The sequence below is a fragment of the Pteropus vampyrus genome, unplaced genomic scaffold, assembly GCF_000151845.1.
Source record: "Pteropus vampyrus isolate Shadow unplaced genomic scaffold, Pvam_2.0 Scaffold36, whole genome shotgun sequence".
NCBI classification, from domain to species: domain Eukaryota; kingdom Metazoa; phylum Chordata; class Mammalia; order Chiroptera; family Pteropodidae; genus Pteropus; species Pteropus vampyrus.
In genome coordinates, this window is record NW_011888817.1 from 1,306,463 (window position 1) to 1,319,227 (window position 12,765).

Genomic DNA, 12,765 nt, shown 5'->3' on the forward strand with positions numbered 1-12,765 from the left:
GGCATTAAAGAGCAATTTATTGAAATTAAATAATTTATAGAAACTTTTCATAAGCAGTTAATAGGACAACTCTTCCAAGCCCTCAGTATATAGACTGCTGCTTCTTGCAGTAAAGTCTTAATTCCAGAAAAATTTTTATTAAAGTTTACCTCTGTAATTACACTAAAAATACTGGCTTAATAGTCATAAAATCTAACTTTTCTAAATAAAATGTGGAAGCCAAAAATAAACAACATGGTAAAATTTCAGTTTATTTTTCAGAAACATGCCAAAAGAGTTATCAATGAATGTATTTCAAATCAGCTCATGCCTCCTTAGCTTTGCCATTTCCTCTCTACCATATAATATATACATACGGCCTATACTAGAGTTTAAAAAATATTGGCTTTATTCTCTTTTTATTCATATGACCAATCACTCTAATGTAATTATGGCTAATGAGGAAGAACAACAAAAGTATGTCTCTCATCCTTGATAAATGTTCCAAGGAGAAACCTATTATGAACCAGGCTAAAATAAATAAATAAAAGCCAGGATAAAACATGTAATATGAAGGCCTTATAAAAGCTGTATCCTACCTTTGATACTCTGATACTCAGAGGATCTATCTAAAATGGCTGACATAAGGGCATAAAGCCTGCATATCAGACATTAAAAAGTAAAATCTTTGATTGCATAATTTTTTAAGACTAGCCAGGAGTCTTTTTGCCTTTCAAAGAATTTAACCAACTCAAATAAAGTGACATATAGGCACCATATATGCTAAGCCAGGAGGAGGTGAACTGAGGGGTTTGTCTTTGTTTCATGAGACAGAAATAATGCTAATGGACCTAGACACTAGAAGAATGATCAGGACGTAGTCTTGAGGCTAAGGAAAAGTGAGGAGAATGTCAAAGCACCTGGTCAACCACCTCCTACTCAGTTAATATGCTCAAAAACACTGTAAAGGTGCAGCAGAGATTTAAAATACAAAAAGAATGGAAACAACTGATCAAAAAGTGAAGACTACCATATTTTAAGGTAACTTTTTACAACCTAAAATCTCTTGTCCAGAATAGGGAAAAACTATAACTAACATACCACTTTTTAATTGATTGAAGGACTACATACATGGCAGTAGCTTTTTAACAAGTAAAAGTCAAATTTGGTCTTACTCAAAAATAAATTCAAAAACCTAGGTTCAAAACATTTCATTGAAACTGTGTAGCAGGCACTGTGCTGTCACTCACAGGATTTTGATGATCTCTTCTCCAAAGTATTAAGTTTACCAAGTTGTATGCCCTCATTTATGAGGAACTCTAATAACATGTTTACACTTTAACTCAGTAATTGTATTTCTAGACGGTTATCCTACAAAAGTAATCCAAAATACAGAAAAAGCTTTAAATTCAAATAACTTATTTCTAGTAGAAAAAATTAAAACCTAATGCTTAATTCATCAAAATAATGTTTACATGTATTAATTTTTCTCAGCAAAAACCCTGTTCCTCACCCAGTGTTTATCTCTATAAACAGTACCATGTTCACTCAGTTGCTCAATCCAAGGTCCATGACATCATCCTATCACATTCCACATCCAAGCTTTCATCACATTCTATTGACCACTTTCAAAGTATATAACAAATTCACTGCTTGTCTTTTACTGCTACCGCCTTAGAGCAAGCCACCATCATCTTTTGCCTGTATTACTACAATTACCTCTTAACTAAGGTCTCCTCGCTTCCACGTTACCACAACCACCTGCCCTCAACACAGTCTACTTTCTCTACAGTAGTTATAGTAGCCATTTAAAAGGAAATTCAGATCTACTGCTCTTAAGTTTCCAATGGCTTTCCATAACATCTGGATTAAAATCCAAAACCTTTACCATGGCCTACCATGCCCCACATATTCTGATGCTCCAGATACTTCTCTGAATTCTGTTTCCAACTTTTCTATACACCACACCGGCTTGCGTGCAGTTCTAAGACCACAGGAAGCACTGCTCTTCCTTATATCGGAAATGCTCTTTCCCTAAAAATCTGCATGGCTCCTTCCTCAATTCTTAAGTTTCTACTTTAATGCCACTTTTCAGCCAGAAATTCTCTGAGAGCCCTAACTAAAGTAGGATATACAATCATTTTCTATTCCTTGATTCTGCCTCATTTTCATCAAGGCACTTATTACTACCCAATCGTATATTGCATATATATTCGTTTATTGTCATTTCTATCTCACAGAAAGATAAGTTCCATGTAGACTAAGCTCCTAACACCTAGAAAAATGCCTGACACACATTAAAAACTTAAGAAATATTTGTCAAATGTTGAGTGAATATTAAATTCTTATAACGAAACTGTATATAACCAATTACTATTTAAGAAATGTTTTGAATAGCATAGGAAAAGCTAATAATATAAGCTGACAAATCAGAATAAAATATCTTATACAGAGCCTACAAGACAGAAAATAAAAGAAACTATACCAAAAAATGGTTATAGCAGTTGCCTGTAGAAATCGCTCAACATTACTAGAAATTTTCATTTTCTTGTACCTGTCTTAATTTTTAAAATAATAATTCAATGGTGAAGGTGTACTTTTATAATTAGAAAATATTATACTTTAAGAGTTATGCCTGACAAAAAGCTCAGTGCTTAAAAAAAAAAAAAAAAAGCAAACTCTGGCCTAGAAAAAGTTTGTGCCAGAAAAAAAAATTAAAGGTTATTTTTCAACATAAACTGAAGGTGACCAGATAATTTATCATCCAAACTACCTACATTTAAAGAGTTCAAGGGAGTTCAAAAAGTTATTAACAGTGTTTAACTGATCTACAATAGGTATAAACTGAGACCTGTTTGGGGCAAGCCAGGAAATATAATCATCTTGCCCATTACCTACACGATAATGTTCTGACTCTTTAGGACAGTGTTAAAACCTCCAAATCCCACCTACCTCGTCTCTAGTACTGCTCCAAAACCTAACACACATGCCACACTGGACTGACTACTAGCCAATCCATTAGCCATACCTCTAAACATTCACTTCCTAGAAGGCCTTTTCTTCCCTTCTTTGCCTAGAGAATTCTTATACCTTCCAGCTTGGTGTCACTTCCTTGATAAAGCAACCTCTTCCTCTCCCATATAATAGCAAGTTCAGATCTCTAATCAAAGGTTCTTACCTAGGGCCTATGAATGGCCTGACGGACATTTGTGAAATTCTGAAATTACATGTAAACACTGGGTATATGCTCTTCTTTGAGGAGAAAGCACTGCAACCATTTTAAGATTCTAAAAGCAATTCTTAACTTCAAAGCATAAGAATCACTGCTCTATCATACAACCTTAGATTATAATTATTTACTCATCTCCCTCACTACACTGTTTCTTTAAAGCTCCCTGTCATATTCCTAGGAATAAACAGTATTTTGAACTAAAACATTAAAAAAATATGTGACTCCCCAGTTCTTCCTAAATTCTCTCAGGCTCACTGTAAGACAGTTCAAATGTGCTTCTAATTTAATTACCTTCATCCTCTAACTTAAATTTCTCTTCATTTATGAATTTGAACCAGTCATTTAACATATTAAATTTAAATTAAATTTCCTATTACCAATGTTTACTTTTCTAAACTTTCTGCATTTTTATATATAGTCAGAAATGGAAAAGAGTAAAATAAAAATTTTTTAAGTTAAAAAAGTAAAATTTTTTAAACTTTAAGAAAAAAAATATCAAAAATTAAAACTCAGGGTCCCAAAAGATATCACAACACAAGGCCAGAGGTGAATATTTATGAAAAGAGGAAAAAGAAGACACGTGTACAATCCAATCATCTTAATATAATGCTTATTTCATCACCACTTCTTAAATTAAGATGATGGAAAAGAGGGCCTAATCATCTTATTATATATTATACACATCTAATTCCATTCGGGATTTTATTTTGCCAAAAATCTATTCATGCCAATCAAGCAAACTGCCTGTAATGGCAAAGGCTCGTGAGTGAAAACAGGTACACAGTATGACAAACAACCTTGAGTTACTCACCGTGCTGTACACTGCAGAGACAGTAGGAGTGAAGATTCGATCCTCAAGAGGCTGCTGCACAGGTCCTCTAGGAATTCTAGAAGAGCGAGTTAAGGATAAGAGAACTCAAATATGGATTGCTTTAGCAGTAAGAAAGAGGAAATTACCACGACAAAATTCTGTCAGTGACCCAAGCTTTGTCACCCACTTAGTGGGGTTATACACTTACTTCTCCACAGAAACTGGAAAAAATATATTTCAAATTTCCTAATGTGATTAGGTCGCTCTTTCCAAAAGTGATTCCCATGATAAACATTCCATGGAAACTAAAAACAAATAAAATTATACAACAAGACTCTAAACTTTAGGCCTATGATGATGAGAATCTACCACCCTTACTTCATAGAGAGAGACTAAGGAAATATAAGCAAGATATTCAAAAGGTAAGGCTAATTCATCAACCTGGAAATTGCTGACAAAGCTCCATCTGTTCTGCTAACTACATAAGAACAGCGAATACAATTGTTTCCCTATTTTTCTATTTTAACTTCTACTTTCCCTCATATCCACCCCTCCAAACCCCTATTTTTAAAGATAGGCTCTCCAGCATAATATAGTTTAAAATGTTTCAGCATACTGTCAGGACATTCTGTTAAAAGACAAAAGAATATCATTTCATTCACTTTCAAAACTGAAAGATGTAGTAAGTTCTTCTACCGGGTAAGGTGATGTTTTTACCTCTTCAGGAATGACAACCAAAAGACTGGCACCAAAAGATTAATAGCAATTATCTCCAGGTGGCAGGATTACAAAACTGTATTATGTGCTATTTCTACAATAAATAGAAATGATTTGTATATTTTAAATGTATTTTAAAAGAATGACTATAAATGTAGTAAATCCAAAATGAGACACAATCCTTCCTTCATCCTAACAAATATTTAATAATTCTCATATCATGTTCCCTTCTAATTCAATGAAACAGTTTGGAAGACAAGGTAACTGTTGCAAATAATAATTTTATATAAATGCCCATAAGTTGCACAAGTCTGAATCATTAGAAGTGAAATTCTTTATATCTAAGTAGCAAAAGTTTACTGAGATTTAAGAGGGGAATAAACAAACAAACAAACATCCTATGCTTTAGTCATTAAAAATTAATAACACTGTACCAGTCTCCAGACAGTTCTTTAAACTAGTAACCTCAGACAACAGTTCAATGCATTGCCATCATCCTCTATGTACAAAGAACTAATTTAAAATGCCACACTGAGAAACATCGACCCTAAAATGTCATAAAAAACTGCTTCATCCAAATTTCATTTATATATATATATATATATATATATATATATGTACGTACGTACGTACGTACAGATGTATGTATGTATTTGCAATGTAGGAAACAGAAGCTTAACAAGTTTCAGGACAAAAATCCTTCATGTTAGCTTGTCAACTCTTTTAGAAGTAAGATTACCCCTGGCTGAAATAAAACTTGCTTTGAATTATAGTTCTACACTGTGGTCACATGAATGATGGAAAATATGAGTCCATTCTTTATTCTGCAAACCCGACAGCTATTGCTTTTTCTAGCTATGGCTAATTCTCACTGTGTGAGGATAAGTTCTCAAATGAGTTCAGTACTACGGCGCCAAAACTGAGCCACACCACTTAACCTTATGAGAGGAGGTTAGGGCTCCTGATTTCTATTAGTTATTTAATTGGCAAACAATATTACCATAATTACAAGATTTCTATAGAGACAATCATATATTTAGCCAATAGTCCAGTGACAAACATTCCTTTTCCGTGGCCACAGATAATGTTGATTTCACTTATTTCACTCTATAAACTACCAAAAGAATATTGTAGATTGATAAATTAACTGCTTCTTAAAAGAACATTTGGATAAAAAATAACTATGTTAAAACAAAAACACAGTCTTATAAAAATAAGATTAAAAAAGAAGTCTTCAGGATAACCAACTATGTTGTCTTCACTAAACCACTTTATAGTACTCCTGTCAACTAAGGCTCAGCAAGATGAAGTCACTTACCCAAGTTAACAAGTTTAAGTTAAGTAGCCAAACCAGGTCTCTATAATCTAAAGACCATGCTCTTCCTATTACATTAAGGTGTCCAAAGGCAAAATATTTTATACTATAGTGTAAAAAAAAAAAAAAAATCATTATCACAACCTGGTCAAAATATGGTCGTCCCTATCTACAGGACAGAACTAAACTAGTAGTTCATCTCATAAAAAAATCAATGGAGAGTCACTCTAAAACTAAAAAGTCTCAAATTCTTGGCCCGAATTGAATCATCTTCCCAATGGCAAATGAACAATCACTATTATAGATGGGGCAGGTAATGCAAGAAACTAAGGGAGCTTATTTTTCGGAGCAATCTTATCTTTTAATTCTTAATGGTTGTGGTTGTACATCTTCATAAATATTCTTTTGAAATCCACTGAATTGTATACTTGAAAAGTGTGAATTATGTGGTATGTGAATTATATATCAATTTTAAAACAAATTAATATTTAGTAATTCGCAACTAGGCTGGTTATCCCCCTTTCCACTAGAAAGCTTAGGAGATAGGCACTACTAGGCATTTTCTCCAAAAACAGGTGGATTCAAAGAAATGTCATGCATATAAAGCTCTTACACTACAGCATATTTCCTCCTAATTCTGCCAACCAGTAAACTTAGTACCAAGCTCTCACCAAGCTCTGTATCTCCAGCAGAAATCATTGGATGGTTATTTCCCTTTGAGCTCAAGGTAACAAGCAAATAGCTTCTCATAGCACCACTTAAAATTCTAATTCAATCAATGAGCAGTGTAATATGCATGTACAATGCTCCAGAACATATTTTTAATTTTTAAAACTCATGACTGAAATACAGTAGCATACCCACTTAACATTTCTGTGGTTCAAATTGCTATGATTTATATCATTAGGAAATAAAAGCAAAATCATTAACAAGATTAGACAGATGGTATTTAACAACTGAATTAAGACTCTAAGTAGAAACATAAATGCAAAAAATTTCTAATTCACCACTTTCTTTTTCTAATCAAACATTAAAAAGACCAATTTCAGAATTAAAATTTGAAGGTTAAAGAGTATTAAAGCATGTTATGTTCTAAACTGATTATTAAAGTAATCACTACACACTCTTCACATTAAATGTCAATGAGGCAGATAAAAAATTTTCAGCAACCAAATTTCTTCAGAGAAATCCAAGATCTACCAGGAAATTACATAATGATCTGAATGTTTCCTACTTATACCATAAAGGAAAGAAGGGACCAATAAAATTTTAAGCACAGATTTTTACTAAAATTTCATGAACTCATCAGGAGACATTTTAATCTATGGCAATCATAATTGACCATGAGTTTGACCTGTAGGCAGTACCTCCTCGAAAGGTGACTTTTGACAAGTTAGAAAGCAAGCAGTAAAGGTCAATAGAAGAATCTTCCTCCAGTTGCTGAAACACTAATGTTCCATTTACAAGTCCCAGCTGAATGTTCCTAAACTTTGCTCCACTCCAAGAAAAGTTACTGTGCCAATGCTCAGCATAAGCAATATTCTTAAAGTGATAGCCTCAAGTTATCAGTGCCTCATTGAAAAGGGAAGCAAGAGTACAAACCCCATTGCACCTATACTGCTTTAGAGAAGACAAAAGCAACTGTCTTCAGAAGATGAAAACAAATAAATGAAAAAGATCTTTTTCCGCATTGTCTTATTTAGGCTTTAGGGCAGATAATATGGTAATGTTAGTCAATTTATGCTTTTCCCACTTTATCCTTTCTATATAGTTTTTGATAATGAAAAAGATAAATTGTATAACATATAAGAATAATGGTAGAATTTTAGAACTATACCCTATTTCGTGATTTCTCAAAAGATGCACTATTTAAAATACAGTTGCTTTGGAAATAGCTATATTCCCTTTAACATTAGTTATGACCCATAAAGAATATGTCTTATAAAAGTTAACTCAAAATGGATCAAAGACCTAAATGTAGAGGCTAAAACTATAAATTTTACAATAGAATAATTCTGCATGACTTCTATTTGCCAATGGGCTGTTAGAAACGACACCAAAAACACGAGCAACAACAAAAAATAGATAAACTGACAAACAAAATTAAAAACTTCTGTGCTTCAAAAGATACCATCAAGAAAGTGAAAAGACAACCCATAGAATAAGGGAAAATATATGCAAATTATGTCTGATAAAGACTTGTTTCTAGACTCTATAAAGAACGCTTACAACTCAATAATAAAAACACACAAACGACCTAATTTTTTAAAATGGGCAAAGAATCTGAATAGACATTTCTCCAAAGAAGATACACAAATGACCAAAAACCACATAAAAAGATGATCAATATAATTAGTCACCAGGAGGATGCAGATCAAAACCACAATGAGGTAACACTTCACACCTACTAGGATGAAAAAGGCCAGTGCTGGTGAGAATGTGGAGAAACTGGGACCCTCATACACTGCTGGGAATGTGAAACAGTGCAGCCACTCTGAAAACCAGTCTGACAGTTTCTCAAAAGTTTCATTATGACCTAGCAATTCACTCTGAGGTATATATCCAAGAGAAATGAAAACATATGGCCTTGCAAAAACTTATACGTAAGTATTTACATATACATATATGCAGCATTATTCAGAACTGCCAAAAAGTAGAAACAACTCAACTGTCCATCAGCAGATAAATGAAAGCATACACAAAATGTAATATATCAATACAATGGAATTTTATTAGGCAATAAAAAGAAATGAAGTACTAACACATGCTACAACATGGATAAACCTTGAAAACATGCTAAGTGAAAGAAAGTCACAAAAGACCACATATGATTTTTTTTTTTACCTTTTTATTATTAGTTTCAAGTATACAGTACATTGGTTAGACATTTATATAGTTTATGAAATGATCCCCTGATTACTGTCTTCCCTCTGGCTCTACACCTAGCCATTATACTACTGCTGACTGCATTCCTTGGGCTGTGCTCCCCATCCCCGTGATCATCCCTTAACTACTAATTTGTTAGTAGTTAAGTACTAACTACTTCTTTAACCCTTCACCACTTTCTCCCAGACCCTTCAATCCCCCTTCCCTCTGCTCATCACTAGACTGTCCTCTATATTTGTGAGTCTGTTTTCGATTAGTTCATTCTTTTTGTTCCTTTGATTCCGCATATAAGTTTTGAAATCACATGGTATTTATCTTTCTCTGACTTATTTCACTCAGTATAATAACCTCTAAATCCATCCATGTCGTTGCAAATGACAGGATTTCATTTTTTTTAATGGCTGGGTAATATTCCATTGTATACATGAACCATAACTTCTTTATTCAATTGTCTGTTGATGGGCATTTAGGTTACTTCCTATATGATGCGATTTTTGTGAAATGTTCCAAATAGGCTACGAAGACAGAAAGGGACTAGTAGTTGCTCAGAACTGGGATGAATGGACAGATTAGGAGCTGGTAGCTAACTCATACAACTCAACATCAAAAACACACAGACGCATGCACAAAAACACAACAATCCAATTTAAAAATGGGCCTACGACCTGAATAGACATTACTCTAAAGACAATATACAGATGGCCAACAGACATATGATGTTCAACATCACTTATCATCAGAAAAATGCGAATCAAAACTACAATGAGATATCACCTCATATCTGTCAGAATGGCTATTATCAAAAAGACAACAAATAACAAGTGTTGGAGATGATGTAGGTGAAAGGGAACCATTATGCACTGTTAGTGGACTGTGAATTGCTGCAGTCACCATGGAAAACAGTATGAAGATTCCTCGAAAAATTAAAAATAGAACTGTCCTATGACCCAGCAATTCTATTTCTGGGTATTTATTCAACGACAATGAAAATAATAACTAAAAAAGGTATATTCACTCCTATATTCATTGCAGCCCTGTTTATAATAGCCAAGATATGGATGGAAGCAACCTAGGTGTCCATAAATAGATGAATGGATAAAGAAGATGTGGTACATTTACATAATGGAATGTTACCCAGTCATAAAAAAAGAATGAAATCTTGCCATCTGTTGACAACATGGATGGACCTAGAGAGTATATGTTAAGTGAAAGAAGTCAAACAGAGAAAAAAAAAAAAAAACGTTATGAATTCACTTACATTAGAAACCTAAAAAACAAAACAAAACCAGTCAGTACAAATGAAACAGAAACAAACTCATAGATATAGAACAAACTGATGGTTGCCAGATGGGAGGGAAATGGGATGCAAGATTAGGCAGAAAAAGGGAAGAGATTAAGAAGTTACAAACTTCTAGTTATAAAATTAGTCACAGGGATGTAATGTACAGCACAGGGAAGAGAAAATAAGAGTCAATAATATCATAATAACTTTGTATGGTGACAGACAGTTACTAGACTTATTGTGGTGACCACTTTATAAGACATATGTGTTGAATCACTATGTTATACACCTGAAACAAATATAATATTGTACGTTAACTGTAATTAAAAATAAATTTAAAATAAACAAATTAATAAAAGGAAAACTCTTACTTCCTTTGACTATTCATCAAGAGGCAATGATATTATCCTATCAGATTAAAATAGAGACAGTTTTTTATTATCAATCGAACCACAGATTTTGTAAGCATATAATTATTCTATCTAAGTCATTTTTTGATTAGCAGCAAAGAAAACTTACAAATCTTAATATTTCAAGATACATACTGATGTGATAAAATATATTTAAATAATATGTACAAAATGAGATCTTGCTTAACTAAAAATAAAGATAGACAGCAGTAGAATTTAGCAAGAAATCTTAAACACTATTTTGAAGAAAATAGTCAGGGTAGCAATTAGTGTCTTCATTTTATATAGCTCTGAAATTAACATGAACAAGTCAATATGTTATATATCAAAAAACTCTACTACATTAAATACATTTTTTATTAAAAAAAAAAAAATCCTACTGGCTAAAATGGGTCAATCTATACTATCTCTACTCCAACACAGCAGTTCAATTATTAACTAATGTTCAAGCTTATTGCTGGTACACAATTTTAGCCTGTAAATTCATTCAACTTCATCTCTATACCACCTCTGTAATTTTCTAGAAGCCAGCCTCACCTTCTTTTCCCAAGGCCATGGCCACTACCTCAATTCAGATCTTTATTCTCTACTTGTAGTAGTAGCTGCCTCGGTTTTCCTGACTAGAGTCACTGCTTCTTCAATTCATACAGTATGATATCAGAAGACCAATCTTCCTGTACGATGCTGTGGTCGGTCATCAATGAACAATAAATAGCTCCCTAACTGTTTTTTACCTCCAAATCCAAATCCTGTGGTTCAAATACCACCACTACCTAGGAGCTCTTCAATTTAATCTTTATTTCCCACTCCCTAAAATGAAACTTCTATTAAATAACTAATACCAAGCTAGTTCCTGACTGTTTGGTCTTGCAATTTCCATTGCCTAGAATGCCTTCCCTTCTTCCCTCCACTCACCTAAATCCTTTCAACTCCCAACTGATACCTGGATTAAATTCCTGGCTTCCCTATTTTGCTGCAAGAGATCACATGTTACTTCCTTTCACTTAGTCTCAGTTACCCTATTATTTATAAAAGGAAGCAGGAAATAATACCTCAAAGAACTGTTGTAAGGATTAAATGAAATAAATAATACTTATACCTAAGTATACAGTAGGTATTCAATAAATGGTATCTTGTATAAGAGAATCCCGTTTACTCTTATTATTCCTTATGTTAATGTCCTTTCTCCAAAATACTTTTTTTTATAAGGATCCCTGGTTGAAAAGTTCACATAACCAAATTCATTCCAACACTAACTAGAATCCAAAAAAGCTTGCTGCTGCCTTTTTTTTTTTTTTTTTTTTTTTTTGTCTTGATAAAGGCTTTTAGGGTAGGGATTACTCTGCCAAAGTAAGTCTTGGTCTGAATGACCAAAAAAAAAATCACTTTCTCATGTAAAGACCGGGGAAAAGGACGTGGCACTCAAGCCAGCCTAAGCATCTCCCAGAAGAGTAAATATATCTCTTCAAACATCAAATCAAAGTACCTAAATCCTAAATAACCTGCTGCTCTTCCAGTTGGCCTGATCACAGTCAGTCAAGAGAGGCACCAACAACTCAGATGTCCCAGGTTCAGGAGAGAAAGGCTATGTACATATGCAGAGACAAGGGAATAGGAAAAAATGAAAGAGCTGAACAGAGAAATAAGTTCTGATTCTTTCATTTTTCCCTACCCACTCATGCATGTTGCTTGGGGATATGCAGATAGAATGGAAAGTGAACAACCACTTTTAGGAAAAATTAAGACCTGACTTTGAATCCTGATCACTCTATTTCCTAACTTAGGAAAGTCACTGCGTGTCTCCAAACCAGGTTCCTGATAAGTGGTAACAGCTGTCACACGTTATTATTATAAAGATTAAGTAGGATATACACCTTTTAAAAAGTAGTAGACACTCAACTGATATTATTTCTATCTCCTATGTCTTTGACTTCCATGCTATATTTAGAAAAGAAAAAGTAGAAGAGAAAAATCTTTATGAAAGAGGAAAGAGAATATGAGAGGATATTATATAAGTAAATATAATCTTAGATTAAACTGTTAATTTTGACTGACATTAAATGTAAGAGAAAAGCAGGCCATTTTGACAAACATTTCATGTGATTAAGAATGTGAACTCTGATACCAAGATGC

At 33.4% G+C, this 12,765-nt stretch overlaps 1 protein-coding gene across 2 annotated transcripts in view; it reads right to left on the bottom strand.

Moving 5' to 3' along the window:
• Positions 1-12,765, bottom strand: part of EIF4G3 (eukaryotic translation initiation factor 4 gamma 3) — a 247,084-nt gene that overhangs the window by 176,265 nt on the left and 58,054 nt on the right. For both annotated transcript variants that reach the window (XM_023529130.1, XM_023529131.1), the window contains exon 2: positions 4,023-4,098. The gene's annotated coding sequence lies outside the window, so the exon portion shown is untranslated. The remainder of the gene's footprint in view (positions 1-4,022; positions 4,099-12,765) is intronic.